The sequence below is a fragment of the Pleurodeles waltl genome, chromosome 5 (genome assembly GCF_031143425.1).
Source record: "Pleurodeles waltl isolate 20211129_DDA chromosome 5, aPleWal1.hap1.20221129, whole genome shotgun sequence".
In the NCBI taxonomy this organism is placed as follows: Eukaryota; Metazoa; Chordata; class Amphibia; order Caudata; family Salamandridae; genus Pleurodeles; species Pleurodeles waltl.
The window spans coordinates 1,640,969,693-1,640,994,296 of NC_090444.1; positions in this window are offsets into that span (position 1 = coordinate 1,640,969,693).

Below are 24,604 nucleotides of genomic sequence, written 5' to 3' on the forward strand. Positions count from 1 at the left end.
TGGGGGGCAAATTGTATTTAGACCATTTCTGCCCCCCTGGGGGCAGATTGGCCGATTTTAGGTCAATCTGCCCCCAAGGGGGCAGAAACCACTAGGCACCGGGGATTTGTTTTTTGGCGCCAATGTCACGCAGGGGGAGCGACCCCGTAGGCAAGGGTCGCTCCCGGGGGGGGGGTGGGGTTTGGGGGGGCAAATTTATTTTAGGCCATTTCTGCCCCCCCGGGGGACAGATCGGCCTATTATTAGGCCGAACTGCCCCCGGGGGGGGGGCAGAACACTCTAGGCGCCAGGGCAATTTTTTTTTTGTGTTTTTTTTTTTTGTTGTTTCTTTTTTTAGAGATGGGGAGCGACCCATCAGGCAAGGGTCGCTCCCCTGGGGGGGCAAATTGTATTTAGACCATTTCTGCCCCCCTGGGGGCAGATTGGCCAATTTTAGGTCAATCTGCCCCCAAGGGGGCAGAAACCACTAGGCACCGGGGATTTGTTTTTTGGCGCCAATGTCACGCAGGGGGAGCGACCCCGTAGGCAAGGGTCGCTCCCGGGGGAGGGGGGGTTGGAGGGGCAAATTTATTTTAGGCCATTTCTGCCCCCCCGGGGGATAGATCGGCCTATTATTAGGCCGAACTGCCCCCGGGGGGGGGGCAGAACACTCTAGGCGCCAGGGCAATTTTTTTTTTGTGTTTTTTTTTTTGTTGTTTCTTTTTTTAGAGATGGGGAGCGACCCATCAGGCAAGGGTCGCTCCCCTGGGGGGGCAAATTGTATTTAGACCATTTCTGCCCCCCTGGGTGCAGATTGGCCAATTTTAGGGGCAGAAACCACTAGGCACCGGGGATTTGTTTTTTGGCACCAATGTCACGCAGGGGGAGCGACCCCGTAGGCAAGGGTCGCTCCCGGGGGGGGGGGGTGGGGGTTGGGGGGGCAAATTTATTTTAGGCCATTTCTGCCCCCCCGGGGGACAGATCGGCCTATTATAAACCTCTAGGCACCAGGGCAATTTTTTTTTCTGTTTTTTTTTTTTTTTTTTTTTTTTTTAGAGATGGGGAGCGACCCATCAGGCAAAAGTCGCTCCCCTGGGGGACAAATTGTATTTAGGCCATTTCTGCCCCCCTTGGGGGCAGATTGGCTGAGTTTAGGTCAACCTGCCCCCAAGGGGGCAGAAACCACAAGGCACCGGGGATTTGTTTTTTGGTGCCAATGTCACGCAGGGGGAGCGACCCCGTAGGCAAGGGTCGCTCCCGGCGGGGGAGGGTGGGGGTTGGGGGGGCAAATTTATTTTAGGGCATTTCTGCCCCCTCCCCCCCCCGGGGCCGGCTGAGCTACAGGCCAAACACCACAGGTAGGCACCTTGCAAAAAACACCTCTGTTTTCTGTGAAAAAATATGTTGTGTCCACGTTGTGTTTTGGGCCATTTCCTTTTGTGGGCGCTAGGCCTACCCACAGAAGTGATGTACCATTTTTATTGAGAGACTTAGGGGAACGCTGGGTGGAAGGAAATTTGTGGCTCCTCTCAGATTCCAGAACTTTCTGTCACCGAAATGAGAGGAAAAAGTGTTTTTTGGGCCAAATTTTGATGTTTGCAAAGGATTCTGGGTAACATAACCTGGTCAGAGCCCCGCAAGTCACCCCATCTTGGATTCCCCTGGGTTTCTAGTTTTCAAAAATGCACTGGTTTCCTAGGTTTCCTCAGGTGTCGGCTGAGCTATAGGCCAAAATCCACAGGTAGGCACTGCTTTTTATAAAAAAATGTGATGTGTCCACGTTGTGTTTTGGGCCCTTTCCTTTCGTGGGCGCTAGTCCTACCCACACAAGTGAGGTATCATTTTTATCGGGAGACTTGGGGGAACGCTGGGTAGAAGGAAATTTGTGGCTCCTCTCAGATCCAGAACTTTCTGCCACAGAAATGTGAGTAACATGTGTATTTTTAGCCAAATTTTGAAGTTTGCAAAGGATTCTGGGTAACAGAACCTGGTCCGAGCCCCGCAAGTCACCCCTCCTTGGATTCCCCTAGGTCTCTAGTTTTCAGAAATGTACAGGTTTGGTAGGTTTCCCTAGGTGCCGGCTGAGCTAGAGGCCAAAATCTACAGGTAGGCACTTCGCAAAAAACACCTCTGTTTTTTTCCAAAATTTAGGATGTGTCCACGTTGCGCTTTGGGGTGTTTCCTGTCGCCGGCGCTAGGCCTACCCACGCAAGTGAGGTATCATTTTTATCGGGAGACTTGGGGGAACGCTGGGTGGAAGGAAATTTGTAGCTCCTCTCAGATTCCAGAACTTTCTGCCACAGAAATGTGAGGGACATGTGTTTTTTTAGCCAAATTTTGAGGTTTGCAAAGGATTCTGGGTAACAGAACCTGGTCCGAGCCCCGCAAGTCACCCCTCCTTGGATTCCCCTAGGTCTCTAGTTTTCAGAAATGCACAGGTTTGGTAGGTTTCCCTAGGTGCCGGCTGAGCTAGAGGCCAAAATCTACAGGTAGGCACTTCGCAAAAAACACCTCTGTTTTTTTCCAAAATTTAGGATGTGTCCACGTTGCGCTTTGGGGTGTTTCCTGTCGCCGGCGCTAGGCCTACCCACGCAAGTGAGGTATCATTTTTATCGGGAGACTTGGGGGAACGCTGGGTGGAAGGAAATTTGTAGCTCCTCTCAGATTCCAGAACTTTCTGCCACAGAAATGTGAGGGACATGTGTTTTTTTAGCCAAATTTTGAGGTTTGCAAAGGATTCTGGGTAACAGAACCTGGTCCGAGCCACACAAGTCACCCCTCCTTGGATTCCCCTAGGTCTCTAGTTTTCAGAAATGTACAGGTTTGGTAGGTTTCCCTAGGTGGCGGCTGAGCTAGAGGCCAAAATCTCCAGGTAGTCACTTTGCTAAAAACAGCTCTGTTTTCTGTGATGTGTCCACGTTGTGTTTTGGGGCATATCCTGTCGCGGGCGCTAGGCCTACCCACACAAGTGAGGTATCATTTTGATCGGGAGACGTGGGGGAATGCTGGGTGGAAGGAAATTTGTGGCTCCTCTCAGATTCCAGAACTTTCTGCCACAGAAATGTGAGGAACATGTGTTTTTTTAGCCAAATTTTGAGGTTTGCAAAGGATTCTGGGTAACAGAACCTGGTCCGAGCCACACAAGTCACCCCTCCTTGGATTCCCCTAGGTCTCTAGTTTTCAGAAATGCACAGGTTTGGTAGGTTTCCCTAGGTGCCGGCTGAGCTAGAGGCCAAAATCTACAGGTAGTCACTTTGCTAAAAACAGCTCTGTTTTCTGTGATGTGTCCACGTTGTGTTTTGGGGCATATCCTGTCGCGGACGCTAGGCCTACCCACACAAGTGAGGTATCATTTTGATCGGGAGACATGGGGGAACGCTGGGTGGAAGGAAATTTGTGGCTCCTCTCAGATTCCAGAACTTTCTGCCACAGAAATGTGAGGAACATGTGTTTTTTTAGCCAAATTTTGAGGTTTGCAAAGGATTCTGGGTAACAGAACCTGGTCCGAGCCACACAAGTCACCCCTCCTTGGATTCCCCTAGGTCTCTAGTTTTCAGAAATGCACAGGTTTGGTAGGTTTCCCTAGGTGCCGGCTGAGCTAGAGGCCAAAATCTACAGGTAGTCACTTTGCTAAAAACAGCTCTGTTTTCTGTGATATGTCCACGTTGTGTTTTGGGGCATATCCTGTCGCGGGCGCTAGGCCTACCCACACAAGTGAGGTATCATTTTTATCGGGAGACGTGGGGGAACGCTGGGTGGAAGGAAATTTGTGGCTCCTCTCAGATTCCAGAACTTTCTGCCACAGAAATGTGAGGAACATGTGTTTTTTTAGCCAAATTTTGAGATTTGCAAAGGATTCTGGGTAACAGAACCTGGTCCGAGCCCCGCAAGTCACCCCTCCTTGGATTCCCCTAGGTCTCTAGTTTTCAGAAATGCACAGGTTTGGTAGGTTTCCCTAGGTGGCGGCTGAGCTAGAGGCCAAAATCTACAGGTAGTCACTTTGCTAAAAACAGCTCTGTTTTCTGTGATATGTCCACGTTGTGTTTGGGGGCATATCCTGTCGCGGGCGCTAGGCCTACCCACACAAGTGAGGTATCATTTTTATCGGGAGACGTGGGGGAACGCTGGGTGGAAGGAAATTTGTGGCTCCTCTCAGATTCCAGAACTTTCTGCCACAGAAATGTGAGGAACATGTGTTTTTTTAGCCAAATTTTGAGGTTTGCAAAGGATTCTGGGTAACAGAACCTGGTCCGAGCCCCGCAAGTCACCCCTCCTTGGATTCCCCTAGGTCTCTAGTTTTCAGAAATGCACAGGTTTGGTAGGTTTCCCTAGGTGGCGGCTGAGCTAGAGGCCAAAATCTACAGGTAGTCACTTTGCTAAAAACAGCTCTGTTTTCTGTGATATGTCCACGTTGTGTTTTGGGGCATATCCTGTCGCAGGCGCTAGGCCTACCCACACAAGTGAGGTATCATTTTGATCGGGAGACGTGGGGGAACGCTGGGTGGAAGGAAATTTGTGGCTCCTCTCAGATTCCAGAACTTTCTGCCACAGAAATGTGAGGAACATGTGTTTTTTTAGCCAAATTTTGAGGTTTGCAAAGGATTCTGGGTAACAGAACCTGGTCCGAGCCACACAAGTCACCCCTCCTTGGATTCCCCTAGATCTCTAGTTTTCAGAAATGCACAGGTTTGGTAGGTTTCCCTAGGTGCCGGCTGAGCTAGAGGCCAAAATCTACAGGTAGTCACTTTGCTAAAAACAGCTCTGTTTTCTGTGATATGTCCACGTTGTGTTTTGGGGCATATCCTGTCGCGGGCGCTAGGCCTACCCACACAAGTGAGGTATCATTTTTATCGGGAGACGTGGGGGAACGCTGGGTGGAAGGAAATTTGTGGCTCCTCTCAGATTCCAGAACTTTCTGCCACAGAAATGTGAGGAACATGTGTTTTTTTAGCCAAATTTTGAGATTTGCAAAGGATTCTGGGTAACAGAACCTGGTCCGAGCCCCGCAAGTCACCCCTCCTTGGATTCCCCTAGGTCTCTAGTTTTCAGAAATGCACAGGTTTGGTAGGTTTCCCTAGGTGGCGGCTGAGCTAGAGGCCAAAATCTACAGGTAGTCACTTTGCTAAAAACAGCTCTGTTTTCTGTGATGTGTCCACGTTGTGTTTTGGGGCATATCCTGTCGCGGGTGCTAGGCCTACCCACACAAGTGAGGTACCATTTTTATCGGGAGACTTGGGGGAACATAGATTAGCAAAACAAGTACTATTGCCCCTTGTCTTTCTCTACATTTTTTCCTTCCAAATATAGGAGTGTGTGTAAAAAAGACATCTATTTGAGAAATTCCCTGTAATTCACGTGCTACTATGGTCACCCCGGAATTCAGAGATGTGCAAATAACCACTGCTCCTCAACACCTTATCTTGTGCCCTTTTTGGAAATGCAAAGGTTTTCTTGATAGCAATTTTTTACTCCTTATATTTCAGCAAATGAATTGCTGTATACCCGGTATAGAATGAAAACGCACTGCAGGGTGCAGCTCATTCATTGGCTCTGGGTTCCTCGGGTTCTTGATGAACCTACAAACCCTATATATCCCCACAACCAGAGGAGTCCAGCAGACGTAACGGTATATTGCTTTCGATAATCTGACATTGCAGGGAAAAGTTACAGAGTAAAACGTAGAGAAAAATTGATGGTTTTTTCACCTCAATTTCAATATTTTTCTTTTTCAGCTGTTATTTTCTGTAGGAAACCCTTGTAGGATCTACACAAATGACCCCTTGCTGAATTCAGAATTTTGTCTACTTTTCAGAAATGTTTAGGTTTCTGGGATCCAGCATTGGTTTCATGACCATTCCTGTCACTGACTGGAAGGAGGCTGAAAGCACAAAAAATTGCACAAATGGGGTATGCCCCAGTAAAATGCCAAAATTGTGTTGAAAAATTGGGTTTTCTGATTCAAGTCTGCCTGTTCCTGAAAGCTGGGAAGCTGCTGAGTTTAGCACCGCAAACCCTTTGTTGATGCCATTTTCAGGGGAAAAACCACAAGCCTTCTTCTGCAGCCACTTTTTCCAATTTTTTTGAAAAAAACGAAATTTTCACTGTATTTTGGCCAATTTCTTGGCCTCCTTCAAGGGAACCCACAAAGTCTGGGTACCTCTAGAATCCCTAGGATGTTGGAAAAAAAGGACGCAAATTTGGCTTGGTTAGCTTATGTGGAAAAAAAGTTATGAGGGCCTAAGCGCGAACTGCCCCAAATAGGCAAAAAAAGGCCCGGCACAGGAGGGGGAAAAGGCCTGGCAGCGAAGGGGTTAAGGAGAGAGCACATGCACTTTAGCACTGATTAGCACTGGTAAAGTGAGCAGAGTCCTAAAGCCAGCAAAAATGAGGTCAGAAAATAGAGAGAGGAAGGCAAAAAGTCTGGGGGTGACCCTGCAGAAGGCCATTTCCAACTCCAATGAATGAGCTGTGAGACAAGCTCCAGCCTTGTACGGAAATCAAGTGGGGTGGGACAAACAGTCTAGTCCACATGCCATTCTTTTAAGCAGTGAACCACAGTCACATGCACAATACCCTTTAAAACCAGAAGTAAAACAAGGTAGAAAAGAAACACTGGATCAATTGCAGTAGCCGGGCATAATAGCACCTTGTCTTTCACCACTGACCACACTCCTTTTTCCTGTCTCTAAACTAGAGAGCTCCTATCCTATAGAATAGTTTTAGTAGATAGAAATGTGAATTTGCACACACAAACATACTCAGGAGAAAGTGCCTATAGCACAGGTTTAATGACCAACCTTGTGCGGAAAAATTACAAAATGACCCTTGATATTTCCAGATGGTTCTTTAGTCAGAACACAGCACCTGAAAGTGAATATCTAACTGTTTTCCGTCTTGGTGGACTAAAACTTTCATTCCAACATTTGCCCCTGGGTTTTAACAACAGTCTTGGCTTTTTTTCTGTGCGAATCATGGAGATCTTGCAAACAGACCCAAAGTATTTTCATACAGTGAAGATATCTACCTAAATGATGATGATATGAATCTCCACCTTACCAGGGTAGACAGAGCAGTGACCATATTAACAGCATATAGTTAGAAAATTAACTTTAAAAAATTGAAGCTTGCCTACCTGATGGTGATCTTCGTAGGATCTGAGGTGTCTAGTGAGGGTCGGGGTCTAGCTCTGGACTTCTTTCAGAAATGCGCTACCTTGCAGCCTTCCGATAAAATGAAAAGTTGCAATCCCTGCTGGGATTTTTAAACTTTGGGTGTCCTTATTTTCCTTACTACGCTGAAAGAGTGAACCCCTTGTATGACCTGATTCCTCTCCAGTTTCAATCCAAACAATGGCTAAATGCACGTACTGCAAGTTCTACAAGCAGACATTCTTGGGATTAAATATTTAAAATGTAGGGATAATAAAACTAACCTCATTATCAGAGTCATATTCAGTCAATGTGGGTACACTTATGTGACCTACAACGAAGGACAGACCGTTCCTATTGCTTACAAGTCTCACTTGTATTCCATGGCTGAAGCAGGTTTTGCTTCCATTGAAAAAATCCTGACGGAACTACAGACAGGTATTTTAAACAAGCACCCTTTGGCGCACGGAAAACATATCATTATTGTTTCTCTTGTACCAGCGCTAGAGTCGGCCTCAAAGGCAAGCATACCTAATGCTCGTGACCTACACATGAGATGGGTGCAATAGGCCTCTTCTTTGAGTACAGTTGATGTAAAGCTTCAGTATGATCCCTCCCTTAGTACACAAACTTTTCTCCATTATGAACAGGATGTTGCTCTGACTCCAGTCACTTTACCCATTAAGTTTTACCAGAGCATCGTTTATACAGATGGCTCTTCCCAGCCTGCTCTAGGAACAAAATATAAATACTCTGCAGCTTGCGCAGTGAAAGATGGTGAATTCATCCCACAACACAGCCACATTAAACTTTTAGGTAACAATACTGCACAACATGCAGAATTACAAGCTCTGTTACCTACATTACAAAAGACTGTCTTTTCAGTTGCCACACCTATCATCTAAGACTCAGCCTTCTGTGTGCAAGGCTACAATGTTGATTTACAGCATTGCTGGTTGAATGAATTCAAGTATTCAAAGGGAAAACCTGTAAAGAATAAACAGCTTTGGGGAAAGGTACTTGTCTTACAAGACAAGCTTCCAATGGTCCATGTAAGGCATCAACATTGATAGCATTCACACTAAAGGGAACTGTGCACCTGACCTAGCAGCAAAGGCTGCAATTCAGACTGACAGAGTAGAAGTCCTAACCTGACCTCAAATGAATATTGACCCAGATATTTTAACAGCTATAAATGCAACTAAGCAAGCTAGGAAATCTCCTGCAGGTTTTCTTCCCAAATACGGCATACCACATTGGGAGACAGAAAAATACTTGATAGTCTGTCTATAATAGAGTTAATCAAAGAGGCCCATTAGAGGTTGGCCTCTGCACATGCAGGAATCAACGCGACTGTAATAGTGCTGCAGCAATGCTACTGGTGGCCTAGTTTATACAAACAAACAAGGGGCTATGTTAGGCAGTGTGACATTTGTCAGCAGATTAAATCCTCTACTGTCAAAAGACTCTCACCAACTCCCCACAAAATTTCATATATCCCCTTCCACGTGATTAACTTGGCCCATATTGATCCCCTCCGTTCAGCTTACCAATTCAAGTACATATTGGTAACAACTGATTCATGTTCTCAATTCCTATTGGTTTGGCCACAGAGAAATGCAGACGCTTCAGCATCAGTAAAGGAATTGCAGAGCCTAGAGTCAATGGGGCAGTTCATTCATTTTATTCAGATAACAGTCCTGTGTTCACGTCTAAGGCTTGCAGGGATTCATTATCTGCTCTGGTGGTTGGTCTGCAATTCAGCAACCCGAATTGAAGGGCATTGTAGGAAGGGCCAAATGCAAGATTAAACACGCTTTAACGGCTAGGGTGCTACGTTCAGGTGTTAGTTGGTACCATAATCTGTATGGGGTTCAGAGAGCATGACATAACTTGTCTAGCTGAGTATTGGAAGGATGCACTCCATACAATGCTTTCTATGGAGTTCACATGTATTTGTCTTGCTTAGATAATTCTGGAAAGGTGACAGATGATGATAAATTTGACTTGGAGAAACATTTGACTATTTTACAGAGTATCCAAGAAGTTATAGACACACTGTCTAACAAAACCCCCTCTGACGCTGCCACCTGTAAAGAGAAGGTTATCTTTGCAGCTGAGGGTTGGGTTCCCTTGGCTGTGAACCTAGTTCAGGGAAAAAAATCATGACAAGCAAGCTTTTGAGTCATCTTGCAGACCACTTGTCACCATTAGTAGGTCTGTTATTCTACCTTTTCTGCCTGGCTCAAGGAGAAATAGGCAGGTGTCTATCATCCACAATAAAAAACACGTTGTGGCCAGTCCTCTAAAGTCGACTGCAGCAGACACCAAGGATTCAGAGTAGTGCTTCCCAGCCTCTCCCTACTCTAAATACCCTACCCCCTGAATAAAGCAGTAACATTTCTAGCTCAAGTTCCCAGACAGGAATATCTGAGCTTAACACTCTATGCAGAACATTCAGTGCAACAAACACAGCTGATGCTGCCAATATTACAGCAGCAAATGTCAAATGCAATTCCATGGTTTACTATAAAGTTCCACCTGACGCTATGTCTTTTGAACTGGTATCCTTTTAAGGCCAATTATGTTGAAAACTACCCTCAATATGTCACAGGACACTTTTCAAACCCTTCTACAGTCACTCATTGCCAGAGACTGCTTCATGCTTGTCAGTGGTTTTGTGGTGAGTATTTGATTCCTCCCTGGTCCTACGTATGAATCATTTCGGGAACTTTTATTTTCATCATGTGGTTTTCAACAATACTTGTCGTTCAACCTATACTGAATGGACATTTCGTCCCTGCAAGAACAATTGCCTCTCCTGTGGTTCATGAAATGCAGCTATATTCCTCATCTTTCAGAATGATGACAGATTACACCCTTCAGACTTCCATTTTATAAATAAACCACATCAGCTCCTAAAAAAATCTAATTACCCCCAAAACCTGGCTATTCATGGATATGTATATTGGAAATCAAATGCTGAAGAAAACAGTATTGGGGGACAATATGTGGCAGATACAAGGCAAAGAAGCCTTATTTCGAACCTGCACAATACCAAAAGAAATTATCTTTCTAAACAAAACTTTCCAGAAGACTACTGGTCTGGGATACAGAATAATGAAAACTTAAATAAACATCTATTCCAAAAGTCAACTTGACCATGTTCAGTAATTGACAATTTCAAATGAATAAGTCTGAAACAGACGTAAATGATAAGATACAAAATTAAACCTATAATTCAACCCAATTTTCTGTTAAAGGTTTAGCCTTATTGCCTTATAGACCTAAAATGAATCATCCTGACCCACAGTACAGTACACAAACACCTGTAGTAGTTACTACATATAGTGCAGGTAAGCCATGTCAACAATGACTAGAACATTCTAGTATTTTAGCGGCAAAGAAATACTTTTCCGTATAAATGAAAATATGGATTTTCCTGAATTTCTTCTGAGATGGAGTCCTGAAAGAAATAAAAGATTCCTTGCCACAGAACTATATGTCAGTTACAGTGAATTAAATAAATATTCTGAGAAAGAAGCTGCAGAAAGAATTAGTCAATTAGGTTAAGAAAACATGCAAATGTTTTTTAGAGTCGACAATGGAATTCACACGCTTTCTAAAAGAGTGTACTCATTAAATCGCATTCTGTCTTCAGCCTTAGACCTCTTGAAAGGAGACCTGAATTTACTACACAACATGGGCAGGCTCTTTTAAAAGAAATTATAAAATTGAATTGGGCCTTACAAACACTTAGATCAGGTTTTGTGCCTTGGCAACTTCTCAGAGAAACAGCCTTGTTTGAACCATATAATTTGACACTCATGCAAAATAAAATGGCCAAAGAGGAATCTACATACATCTTATTAGGTATAGAACAAGTTGAAGATGCACCGTTACAGTCAGTGCCACTCCATCTACTACCTGTTTAATACGCTGTGTTATCTCATTGCCCATTACTGTTATACGGTTCCTACAAATTTAAAAGGATTGTGTATCATGTCCACAAAACTTTACAATATAGAGACTAAGTGACTGATTTAGATGTTGATGGACGGTCACATGGATATCCCATCTGCTGAAATCAAAATCCCATTATTTCCTATGGGATTTAGATTTTGGTGGACTGGATATCTGTCACTGCTGTGATGGAGTAACCTGTCCGCCAATATCTAAATCAGGCCCTTTGTCTACTTATGTCATTATTATGATTTTATTAGGCTAGCTCACAATACCACATCTAAACCACTAACCCGTCAGGGTAGTAGATGATATTGGTAACCTTGGACACAACTCCAATCCCCAAGGAATCTGTAGAAACAGATCTAACCCTATTGTTCATTACTTTTGAATGTCAAGGTGTCACAAGAAAAGATACGGAAATACCTTATCAAATATTTATAGAAAATAACGTATTCTAGTAAATAAAACATGAGCTGCGATTATTAAGCAGACGAGACACATCATTGTCATAAGCATTATTAGAATGGTGAAAAATACAAACAATTCAACCTGGTTAGTTGTTCCTAATATTATTCCCCTCTGTCAATAATACTTCTACACTAAGAAAATCATAGGGGGAGTACCCATCTGCCAGACCTCATGGAATGATCTAACCCCATTGCCTTGGTATTATGTGTCAGGATGCTGGCCTCAGTGCATTAACTAATGCACCTGTCAACGTGTGCAGGCCTGTGCACTTCTTTCTGCACAGCTATCTTCCTTCTCAGGATTAAGATTGGGATCAGCAGGACTGTATCTCAGTCACAGTTCACAGCAGTTCCATGATAACCTCAGCATGAAGTGCTCCTCTCATTGAGGCTAGAATGGACACTGTGCCAAAGGGGCAGAACAGCGTCTTTAATTAGTCTAGGGAGGTTCAGTTGTCTCCTTTGAGAACCGAAAATTCTAACCAGGGGATTGAGTTCTTATTGTGTGACCTTAGAACTAACGACCTCATTTACGAGGCCTGTGGCAAAGAGTGGCGCAGCACGTGCCTTACTGCGTTGCCCTTTGCCACTGGAAAGGGAAGAAATACCCTTTATCTACAAGATACAGAGCATTTCTGTCCTCTCCCCCTGCGCTGGCGCACAAATTGCTGGCTAGCGCCAATGCAGGCAGCCTAGCACCATGGTACAAGGATGCCTGTGTTGCGGGGATTATTACTTTTGTGCAGGAAGGAAGACCTTCCTGCATAAAAACAAAAACTAGAGGTGTTTTCCTCTTTCTATGTGTGCTGCAGGATGCAGAACACATAGAAACAGGAACAAAACGGGGAGAAATAAAAATATTTCTCCCTGTTGCATCATTCTTATGCCACCCCTGAGGTGGCATAGGAATCTGATGCATTCCCAGACTTGTAAATCTAGTAATGTGTCAGATTTCTTTAAGTTCCATGGGTGTTGCATGGGAACACCCCAAGCAACCCCAATGGAACACCCCTTTCAAGCAGTGTTATGAGTGAAAGGGGTCCATATGTACAAGGCCATAAAAAGCCTCAGAAGGTGGCTTTGGATGTCCTTCCAAATATGGGCTGGCACACTGCACCACTGGAACGCAAAAAAATGACGCTTCAGTGGCTCATTGTTCCTCTAGGGCCTCATAAATGAGGCTCTACGTGTGCAGACTACAGGGTGACAATGCGTACCAGGAACGTATAAATATGTGGCACATTCTTGTGTTGAAGGGAAATATGTAAAAAGTCACCATTAAAGAATAATGTCAAGTGAAAAAGGAAAGCTAAAATTTAAATACGGGCTCTACAACATTGCAACTTTTCATTTTCATGACTGTCAGAAATATAAATATATTAGCTGGTATGAAACCATGCACACTTCACAATGGTTCACAATTCATAGAAATGTCCTTTCTCCCACATCTGCTTAAATTAAAATGAATATGACCCTGTATGTATCAGTACAGCAAATTGTAGAAATCCTATTGGACAAGCCCTTCGGTGTGACACCATATCATGCACAGAATGTGCAGCGCTTTGATGCCAGGCTTAAGTTGTGTTTTATCTGTTTACCCCATTACATCCATCCCCAGACATCATGAACTTCTGAATAACTGTCTCATTTATTTTTAACAAATGAGCTGTGGTTTGAACCAGGACAGCCATACTTGATAACTGTTTCAGAAAGAATACAGTATTGTGGAAAGACCTTGTGTCCTCTGCTAAGAAATCTCATTAGGAACATCCTTTGGCCCATCATATTTATAAAATCTATGAGGGTCATTCTGACCCTGGCGGGCGGCGAGAGCCGCACGCCTGGCGGGAACCGCCAAATGCCCGCTCCGCAGTCAGAAGACCGCGGAGGCCATTCTGGCTTTCCCGCTGGGCCGGCGGGCGACCGGCAAAAGAGCGCCCGCCGGCCCAGCGGGAAAGACCCTGCAACAATGAAGCCGGCTCCGAATGGAGCCGGCGGAGTTGCAGGGGTGCGACGGGTGCGACGGCGCGATTTGCTAAGCAGACAGTGAAAATCATGGTGGGGCCCATGCCAGTGGCATGGGCAGTGCAGGGGCCCCCAGGGGCCCCACCACACCCGTTCCCGCCATCCTGTTCCTGGCGGTAAAAACCGCCAGAAACAGGGTGGCGGGAAGGGGGTCGGAATCTCCATGGCGGCGCTGCTTGCAGCGTCGCCATGGAGATTCAGCCCATGCAGGGGAATCCGGCGGGAAACCACCGGATTCCCTTTTCTGACCGCGGCTTTACCGCCGCTGTCAGAATGGGCTGGGAAGCACCGCCAGCCTGTTGGCGGTGCTTCCGTGGTCCCCAGCAAGACCGCCAGGGTCGAAATGACCCCCAATGTCTTTTGGTGATTTGAATAAACAATTTAGACAAACTATTGTCTGTTCTATTTCAAAAAGATTTTACTTTGACTTCAGTGGTTAAAGTTTATAATCTGCAGAAAGTAGAACTGCTTAAGAAATTCAAAGGTTGTTGCACACACAACACTCAACACACTTTGCAGAAGTTGTACAATCAATATTGAATCCGTTTATAACAACTGTAGCTGTGCATTTTTTTAAGAACACTGGATCTGGTCTGGTCACTGGGTTGATTTAAGGCAGTATTTTACTGATTCGGTCAATTCTTAAAATTCTTTGTTCTCCAGCCTTTTTTAAGGATTTTCAATTATCATACTGCTAGTTGGCTATGCATCATCATCCTTTTCCTGTTCTGACAAGGAAATCAACAACATGGAGTACACATTTTCAGCGTAGCAAAGCTGCAGAGAGATGCTAGCATGCTTCAAGCAACATGCTTGGCTATTTGACCTCAGCAAGCACTGGAAACTCACATGTAGAAAAATGGATGCTACACACGCAAAACCTGTGTTCTGGTGCAGAAACTGGGCAACTAAAATCATCTGGAGCAATCTCTGATGACTTATCTTGACAAGCATTCAACCTCTACCGAAGCACTAGAAATAATGCCAAGCAATGCATGTGTCCATTCTACAGGTTGCTACCTATGACAGAACAATATCACCATAGGAATTTTTCGACCAAGCTCTTGCTGAATGGCTTGACACACTGTTATCTTTCTTCGAGCCCCCTGGAAAGGAGACACAATTACCATTGAGTGACCAGGACGAGCTACCAATTCCTGGTTTTTATAAAGATCACACATCTGATAAGTGTGTATTCAAGGATGTCAACATGATCTCTGACGAAGAATGAGCTCAACAAGTACATTAAATATTTAAGTTTTCAACAAACATACCACAACAAAACAACATGAACTATAAACTTAAGAAAATCTTTTTCCCTTTTAAATGGCTCTTTTTCTTTTTACTTTTTATACTGCAGATTTTTAATCTGGACTTTTTCATATTATCACTGGTATGTTTAATTGCCAACACACATAAAGCATTTTAGATAATTTGCAATATAGATATAGATGTCATTTGCCTAAAACAATGCAAGGCTTGAAATTATTTGTGGATAACTACTAGATGTGTCATTTTGCCCATTCAAATCTAGAAATTATTAATTGCCTTTGTTTTTTGCTTCATTTATATATTTGATATTTGTTAGAAATGGGGTTTCTGGTTGGCTAGGGTATGCACCTCAGCCAGGCAGAACTTACCCACTCTAGTCAGGGCGAAGGAGTTACATGTCCAAGATAACCCCTGCTCACCCCCTCGGTAGCTTGGCACGAGCAGTCAAGCTTAACCCGGAGGCAATCTGTAAAGCGTTTGCACAACACACACAACACATGTGACGCAATAACCCCACCACAAAGGAAACACAACACCAGATTATATGAAAATATACTGTATTGTACACAACGCAATTATCAGACCAAACATCACATATCAGTACTATCCTGCTACCTTAGCAGTTGTCAGAACGTTACACATTAGTTACTCTGCAACATAGCAGTAGTCACACATAACATGCAGTTTACTCAGTATTCTGCAACATAAGCAGTAGTCAGGAATACACGCTATTACAGCACTTGTCATAAGAATATCATAAAATGCCCATAGTAGGAACATTAGAAAACATATGGCAAGTTAGAAAAACATATTAGCAAGCATGTCCATAAAAGGAACCTTTGCATACACATATGTAAAAACATCAAACGCAGGTAGGTAATATATGAATCAAACAAAAGTCTGTAGAAAGAACTTTGGATTGCAACTATATTGGTCCTTTAAACAGTACCTGGTTGGATGAAGGCACCTCCAGTGCCTAGAAGGCGAACAATGGGGCCCCCGGCACTCCTATGCGCAAAACGGGGGCCTCCCTTATACTCTGGGGTCAGAGGAGGGCGACATGCACCTCCTCTCTTTTATAGACAGGCCCCTCCGGGGACTGTGATTACTGGGGGCCCCCCAGGGCCTCAACCGGCCCTCGCGAAGGGGGCCAAAGCCAGCAAAAACAACTTAGGGCAGGAGGGGGGCACCAAGCACCCCCTCCGGTTTAATGACAGGCCCCCCCTGGGACCCGCGATTTCTGGGGGCCCCCCCGGGCCTCCACTGGCCCTTCCACCAAGGGGGGGCCCCACAATAATGCCCGTTTTACCTAACAGCAGAAAAGGAGCATCCTGCTCCTAAGGCAGAGGCCAGGGGGAAGGGGGTACTCCCCGCGCCTTCCCCTGGTCCTTCCGTGAAGCCACAAGAAGATCAGACCCCTCCTGGGCCCGAGCAGACACTCGCCTGCACCCGATGCGGTGCGCGAGTGTCCTTCCAGCTTCCCGGGCCGCTGCGGTGATCTTATTTAAAGGGGCACAATGTAGCAAGGAGCCTACGAGCTCCCAAGGCTCCATAAGCGGGCTGCAATCAGCGCTATGGCCGCCGCAACCACGGAGAAGCACCCCTCGTGAAGAAATGGATGCAGGGGTCAGGGGCCACAGCACCCTGCCCCTGGGGAGCAGAATCTTAAGACAAGGTCCTCAGGTGGAGGGCCCAGCTACAGGCCAGCACAAGGGAAAGGCAGCAAGTGGCAAGTCCTTCACAGTGACCAGGCAGGTCACAGGTCAGCACAGCAGCAGCAGTCCATGGCGGTTCCTGGTGAGTCCTTTCAGCCTTTGGTGTGCAGTTCCAAGATGATTCCAAGAGTCTCCAAATTGTGAGGAAAATTCCCCTGTACTTATAGTCAGTTCTTACAGTGTTTTACAATGGTAGGGAGAGGAGATTCCAGCCAGTTACAACTGGTTCTGGGAGTGCCCCCTCTCTCCTTTCAGCACAGGCTCCAAACATCAGTGGGGGTTTAACAACCCTATTGTGTGAGGCCAGGGCACAGTCTTTACAAATGCAGGTGTGCCCCGCCTCTCCCTTCTCTCAGCCCAGGAAGACTATTTAGTATGCAGATGCACCTCTGTGACACCTCCACCCTCCCTGTGTACAGGCTGTCTGAAAAGTATGCACAAAGCCCCAACTGTCACTCTGCCCAGACGTGGATTGGAGTCAAGCTGCAAAACACCAGAGGCATAAGCACAGATAAATGCACACTTTCTAGAAGTGGCATTTCTGTGATAGTAATAAAAAATACACCCACACCAGTAAGCAGAATTTATTATCACCATCACAACCATACCAAACACGCCTACGCTACCCCTCGTAAATCAGACAATACTCCTTACACATAAGGCAGGGCATTTCTAATGCAATCCTATGAGAAGGCAGCACTCGCATCAGTGAGACACCAAGTTAGGCTGTTTGTCACTACTAGGACAGGCCATGCAATATGGCACATGTCCTGCCTTTCTACATACATGGCACCCTGCCCATAGGGCTAGCTACGGTGTACCTTAGGGGTGACTTTCATGTAGTAAAAGGGGAGTTCTGGGCCTGGCATGTAAATTTAGATGCCAGGTCCCTGTGGCAGAAAACTGCGCACACAGGCCCTGCGCTAGCAGGCCTGAGACAGGTTTGAAAGTCTACTTCAGTGGGTGGCGCAAGCAGCGCTGCAGGCCCACTAGTGGTATTTAATTTACAGGCCCTGGGTATGGAGATACCACTGTACAAGGGACTTATAGATAAATTAAATATGCCAATTAGGTATAAGCCAATCATACCAACTTTAGATGGGAGAGCACCTGCACTTTAGCACTGGTCAGCAGTGATAAAGTGCTCAGAGTCCTAGAGCCAACAGCGAGAGGTCAGAAAAACCAGGAGGAAGGAGGCAAAAAGACTAGGGATGACCCTGCGTTAGGCAAAAAGTCTAACAATATTGAATGCTTTCTTTTGGAAATTGGGTTACTGGTTGACTGGGGTGTGAGCCCTGGTCAAGCCGCAACCATGATCCTAGTCAGGGTGAGGCAGAAGCAAACCCCAAATTAACCTGTGCTCAACCCCATGGTAGCTTGGTACAGAGCAGTCAGGCTTAATTTTGAGTCAATGCATAGACTATTTGTGAAACACCTCAAACAGTGAAAATACCACACAAAGAGTCTCCCATGGATACAACAAGCCCAAAACGACAAGAGTTCAATCAGTGTTATGATTTAAAAAAAAAGAAAATGCAATATAGTGTCTACAAGCAGAAAGTGCCAACCGCAGATATCTGGTCACGCTGGACTGGGTCAAAGTAAAAAGCTTAGGGCCAGATGTAGGTAGCTAAAAAATTGCGAGTCGGAAATTGCGAGTCGTTGCGACTCGCAATTTCCGACTCGCAAAATGGTATCCAACAAGAAAAAGCGACTTCATTTTGCGACTTGCAAATGAAGTCGCACCGCAGATTGCGAGTCCGCTGTTTGCGAGGTCGTTTTTTGCGACCTCGCTAAAAATGAAGACACAAATTGCGAGTGGGTGTCGCAAATCGCGACTGTGCCGCAAATTGCATGCAGGTGCAGCAGAACACTCTGGAAAACACTTCCTGGCTCTTGATGATGACATCACAGCCAGGAAGTTTACTAATACACCTGGGAGGAGGGAGGACCACCCCCATTTACAACTGCTGAACAGCCAACAGGAGGAACACCAGCAAAAATGGAGGAATCAGCCAGAAAGAGAAAGATCAAGTTTTCTGAAAAAGAACTGGAGGTGCTGACGGATGAATGCTGCCAGCACCATGATCAACTCTTTGGGAGAGCAGCCCTCAGTGTGCCAGAGCTGGAGAAAAGGAGGATTTGGACTGAAATCCAAGACAAAGTTAATTCAATGGGTGTGAGCCACAGGAGTATTGAGGAACTTAAAAAAAGGTGGTATGACCTGCGCTCCCGGACCAAGGAGAGGGTGGCAGAGCGCCTCCGGGAGATGAGGGGCACTGGAGGAGGACCATCTACCATACCACCACCCACACCCTTGGAGGAAAGAGTGGAAGAGAGCCTGGAGCCAGAGGCAGTGTCTGGAATAGGAGAGCTGGACACGTCAGCGCCAGGACCATCAACCAGTGAGTACCATGAAACATGCATGTACACTCATATCTGCCATACCCCCACCCACCTAGTACACAGCAGCATGCACAACCAAATTAGCTCCATTTCAGAGTAGCAACCACCTGAATGGTGCATTATGGGCAATGTAGTCAAGTAGGCAGCTGATAGGCAACAGTTTATTAGGAAGCATACAACAGATGGTAGATACTGACAGTGTGTTCCCTATGTCCCACAGGTCTCCCACAAGACAACACATCCAGCCACACTGTCCAGGGGCCAGAGGTCAGCCACCAGGCAGCACAGGACCCAGGAGCAGCCACCACAGGGACCTGCACCACCCAACCACAGTCCCCTCCAGATGCACCAGTGGCCATATTGGAGATAGAGGCAGCACCCGGTCCCAGCCACAGTGCCAGCGTACAGGACACAGATCCACCACCGCGTCGCAGGCGACGTGTCAATGTCCCTACTGTGTCACAGGGAGAAGTAGGGGACGCCTCCATTTCCGCCACCGAGGCTGCACTCATCCATGGTCAGCGCCTGCAGACAAGGCAAATGAGACTGATTTCAGGGGCCATGCGGCGAATGCAAAGGAATCAAACAACAGGGCTGAAACAGGTCCACACAGAGCTACAACACCTGAACAGCAATGTAGGTGACCTTGCGCTCTCAATCAGACAACTAGTGGCTGAACTTGTCACGGAGCGAGAGGATGCAGGGCGCCGTGACCGGCAGCTAATCCACCGGCTAGACCGCATGGCTGCCTCCATTGTCCGCCTGGCTGTAAATACCACGGGGCTGTCACATGGGCCACTTTGCCAGCGATGTGGCTCGTGGGCTGGGACGCATAAGACACGCAGTGGACATGATGGAGGCACGACAGGTGGCTAGGGGCGCGGCAGACACGCCACAAGACAGTGAGGAGGGCTCTACTATAAGTAGTGCATCTGCCACAGACACCAGGGTGTTGCGTAGTGGAAGTGCACAGCAGCGAACTGCAGACACTCCAGGAACCAGCCATGCTGGGCGTCCCAGGCGTAGGGTGTGAGCTACGCACTGACATACAATGGAGGCACATGAGGTTAATGTGTCCTCATAGCAGGTGGACTTTTACAGCCCCTGATCAATAGTTTTTGTAAATAGTTCATTGTTTCACATCATTAAAGTTCTTGTTTGTTCCACTTCACACCTTGCCTCTTTGTGTGTGACATTTGTGTGTGTGGTGTAGTTACCACGTACCTTCCAAAGTATTGGTTTGCAATGTTGTCCGTCTCTCTCTGCCTTGATGTGCAATGCTTCTATCCCCATGATGGCGATGTGGTAGCTCTTGCTCGTCATCCTCCGAATCTGGGTCTTCAGGGGTGAGATGTAGCCCACGTCTGGTGGCAATGTTGTGCAGTATAGCGCATGCGCCAACGTTCTTGAATGCTGTTATTGGGGCATACTGCAGGGCAGCTCCACTTCTGTGGAGGCATCGGAATCTTGCCTTCTACAGTCCATAGGTCCTCTCTATAATATTTCGGGTCCTCCTATGTGCACTGTTGTATCGCCTCTCTGTCTCATTGCTGGGTGTTAAGTACGGGGTAAGTATCCATGGTCGTAGTGCATATGCACTGTCACCTGTTTGGCACAAAATGAACAATGTTAGCAGGGCATGGATGGTTTCTACAGTGACCTGTGTGTATGTCGTCAGGGTGTCTGCAGCTATACCTAATAGATATCCATATCCAAACTCCCCACGTTCTAGGCGTTTGTGTATCCCACTGTGCCTGAAAATGCAGGAGTCATGTGTACTCCCTGGAAATTTGGCAACCATATCAGTTATAACATAATGGGCGTCACATACCACCTGGATGTTCAGTGAGTGGGTATACTTCCGGTTGCAGAACAGATATTCCAGATTTGCAAGAGGGCAGATTTGTATATGTGTCCCGTCTACACATCCTATTACATGGGGGAAGTTGGCAATCCTGTAGAATTCCAACTTGGTGCTGTTGATTTTTGCCTCATTCCTGTGTAGGTATATGTATCTGGACATGTGTGTGAGTATGGCATCTAGGAATGCTCTGAAGAACCGTGAGAGTGCACTTTGAGATACCCCACCTGCCACAGCTATGACCCCCTGATAGCTACTCGAGGCCAAGAGGTGCAGTGAGCATAGCACTTGCACATGTGTGGGGATGACGCTGCCGCGCACAGTCTGGCGTTGCAACTGAGGATTGAGTAGATCTATTAATTCTAATATTGCTGCACTGCTGAGTCTGTATTTATTACATATCTCCTCCTCAGTTTGTTGGAAAAGTGTCTGTCTGGTTCTGTATATCTTCTCCTGTCTCTGGCTCCTCCTCCTCATCTGCTGTGCGGCATGGGCTCTCGTCCTCCTTGCTATCACATATATCTCCGCCATCTTGAGTGACCCAGGTGCCTTCTGGGTCCCCTTTTATACTTTGGTTCTGGTTACCACCTGCTCTGAGTTAGTGGTAAACTGGAAGTGCAAAATGGGCTTTTTGCGACTAGTCACAATTTGCGAGTGGCTATTTCAAATGGTTTGTGACTCGCAAATTGCGACTTCCTATTTGCGGGTCGCAAAATGGGGTTGCAATTTTTGCGAGTCGGTAATGGCTCGCGTCGCAATTTGCGATTCGGAAATGGGATTTTTGCATCCCATTTCCGATTTTGCGGGGTCGCAAATTGCGATTCGGGCCATTTGCGACTCGCAAAAGTTTGCTACATCTGGCCCTAAGTGCCAATGTGATAAAGCACCAATGTCGCGTACGGGCAGGCTGGTGCTTTATTTTAGTGATCTTAGTCGATTCTGCTGTGTGAAGAGACAGGCAGGTAGCTGTTCACACTGATTTTTGGTGCGAGCTGCATGGTTTCTGTGCGAACGAGCCCGTTCACAGCTGCAAAGAGCCTAAAAGCTTGATTTCAAGGTCTTGAGAGCCACACTAAGCTTTGAGGACCTGAGAGATAGCACTTGGGGGTCAGGAACTCATTGAAGACGGGTGCAGGAGCTGTTGGGGAATGTTTTATGTCCCTGAGGCTCAGATTAGGAGACCAGAGTCTAGCTCTTTGAGTCACTCTGGGTTCCTTGGTTCAAGATTAAGTTGAGGGTCCAGTTCTTCCCTAGGCACTAGTGCAACAAGCAGCAGGTCAGCAGGGCAGCAGTTCCTTTAGAGCAGCAGTCCAGCAGTGTGGCGGCCTTTGTAACAGCACAGCAGTCCTTCTTCCTGACAGAGTATCCCCAGGTTCAAGAGTGTACTGAAGAGTTGGTGCTTGAGGGCCTTCTTTTATACCCTTGTGCCATGGTTCTAGAAGGTGGAGGAAGCTTCTAGACAGTGGCATTAAGGTGCATGGAAGTTCTTGTCTCCCCTGCCCTGGCTCCAAACTTGCTGAAGGGACATTGGAGGATTATCAGGGCCTTTGTGTGAAGGCAGAGCAGAGGATATTCACATGTAAGTGGAGGTGCGCTCAGCTCCACCCCCATCCTGCCAGCAGAGGGACCACTCAAGCACACTTAGTTCTCTTTTGTGCAACTGTCTAGGAGGAATTCATAAAATCTGACTGTTATTTACACCCAGTCATGTGACCCAGGCCGTGCTGTAGGCACAAAATGGCAAGGGCAGAAAAATGCCAACTTTCTAAAAACAACATTTTAAAAATAAAATGTGATCAAAAACCTGACTTCACCACTAAATAGGGCTTTTCATCCCAAATCCATAGACATCAAACATGAACTAGTGATCACTTCCCATTTTGGAATTACACTAATAAAATGTATTAGGGCAGCTCTAATGTTACCATATGGGAGAAAGAAGCCTTGCAGTAGTGAAAAACAAATTTAAATCTTTTTCACTACTAAGACATGTAAAACCTAAAAGTACATGTCCAACCTTTTATATTCATTGCACCCTGCCTTCTAGACTGTCCAGCGTCTACCATAGGGGTGACTTTTAGGTATTGAAAAGGAAGGTCTGGGCTTGGCAAAAGGTTTATTTTGCAAGGTCAAAATGGCAGTTTAAAACTGCAAACACAGGTTCTGCAAAGGCAGACCTGAGACATATTTAACGGGCTACTTAAGTGTGTGGCTGTCAGGGAGACCATATCCTCGGGGCCTGCGCACGTTCCCAACATGTCCACCACTAGACAGCTTCAAAGCTCCGATAGAAATATCGCAGAGCCTGAGAGAGTCCAAGTGGGGGAAAAGGGGATTAGGTAGGGAACAGCTGGGAAGGCGACCTGTAGGAAGCAAAAGGTTAAACAACACAATATCAAGATATAATCACATTGATTTTCATAAAAACTCTCTGTTGAAAATAAGGTTCAATAATACTTGGAACATGAAATAACACTCTGTTGAATCTAGGGTTCATTGATACTCGGAACATGAAATAACACTCTGTTGAATCTAGGGTTCAATGATATTCGGAACATGAAATAACACTGTTAAATCTAGGGTTCAACAATACTCGGAACATGAAATAACACTCTGTACTGAAGAAACATGAATGGCCTAGAACTAGACTACGATTAGGCCTCAAAAAATCTAGGTACCTGGAAAAATCAAGAATGGGTTAATACAATGTTTCACATGAGCTTTTCATGAAATATCACATACTGTCTAGAAATACAAGAACCTTCTAGAGTAATGATTCAGAAAAAACACTGCATTTTTAACATGAGGACAAAACAATCTGAAACATTCCCTGGAAAACAATTGGAATTGTACTGGGGACTTAATATGCACAAAGACCGTCACTTTTTGAAATCCATAGGCTCAGGATAAATGTATGTACTTAAAAAAACATTACACATCAAAGTTTTTACTTGCCATGAAATGATCGCGCACACTGTTGCCGATCTGAACACCAAGTTTTCCATGCAGGAAAAGAATCGCGCACACTGCCGATTCTAACAAGAATATGTAAATGCCATGAAATGATCGCGCACACTGTTGCCGATCTGAACACCAAGTATTACATGCGCAAACTGAATCGTGCACACTGCCGATTCTAACAAGAATATGTAAATGCCAGAAAATGATTGCGCAAGCCTTTGCCGATCTGAACACCAAGTTTTACATGCGGGAAATGAATCGTGCACACTGCCGATTCTAATAAGAAAATGTAAATGCCATGAAATGATCGTGCAAGCCTTTGCCGATCTGAACACCATGTTTTACATGCGGTAAATGAATCATGCTCACTGCTGATTCTAACAAGAATATGCAAATGCCATGAAATGATTGCGCAAGCCTTTGCCAATCTGAACACCAAGATTTGCATGCAGTACATGAATCGCGCTCACTGACGATTCTAACAAGAATTTGCAAATGCCATGAAATGATACTGCAAGCCTTTGCCGATCTGAACACCAAGATTTACATGCGGTAAATGAATCACGCTCACTGCCGATTCTAACAAGAATATGCAAATGCCATGAAATGATTGCGCAAGCCTTTGCCGATCTGAACACCAAGATTTACATCAGGGCAATGATTCGCGTACTCTGAAAGTTTCACGAGTAGGCCCCAAAACTCAAGAGACTTTTAGAACGGGGTTGGGGGCCCAGCCTGACCTCCGTCTTACCACCCTGCTCAAGGATCACCAAGATAAGGCCTGGAACATCAAGGTAGGCCTCC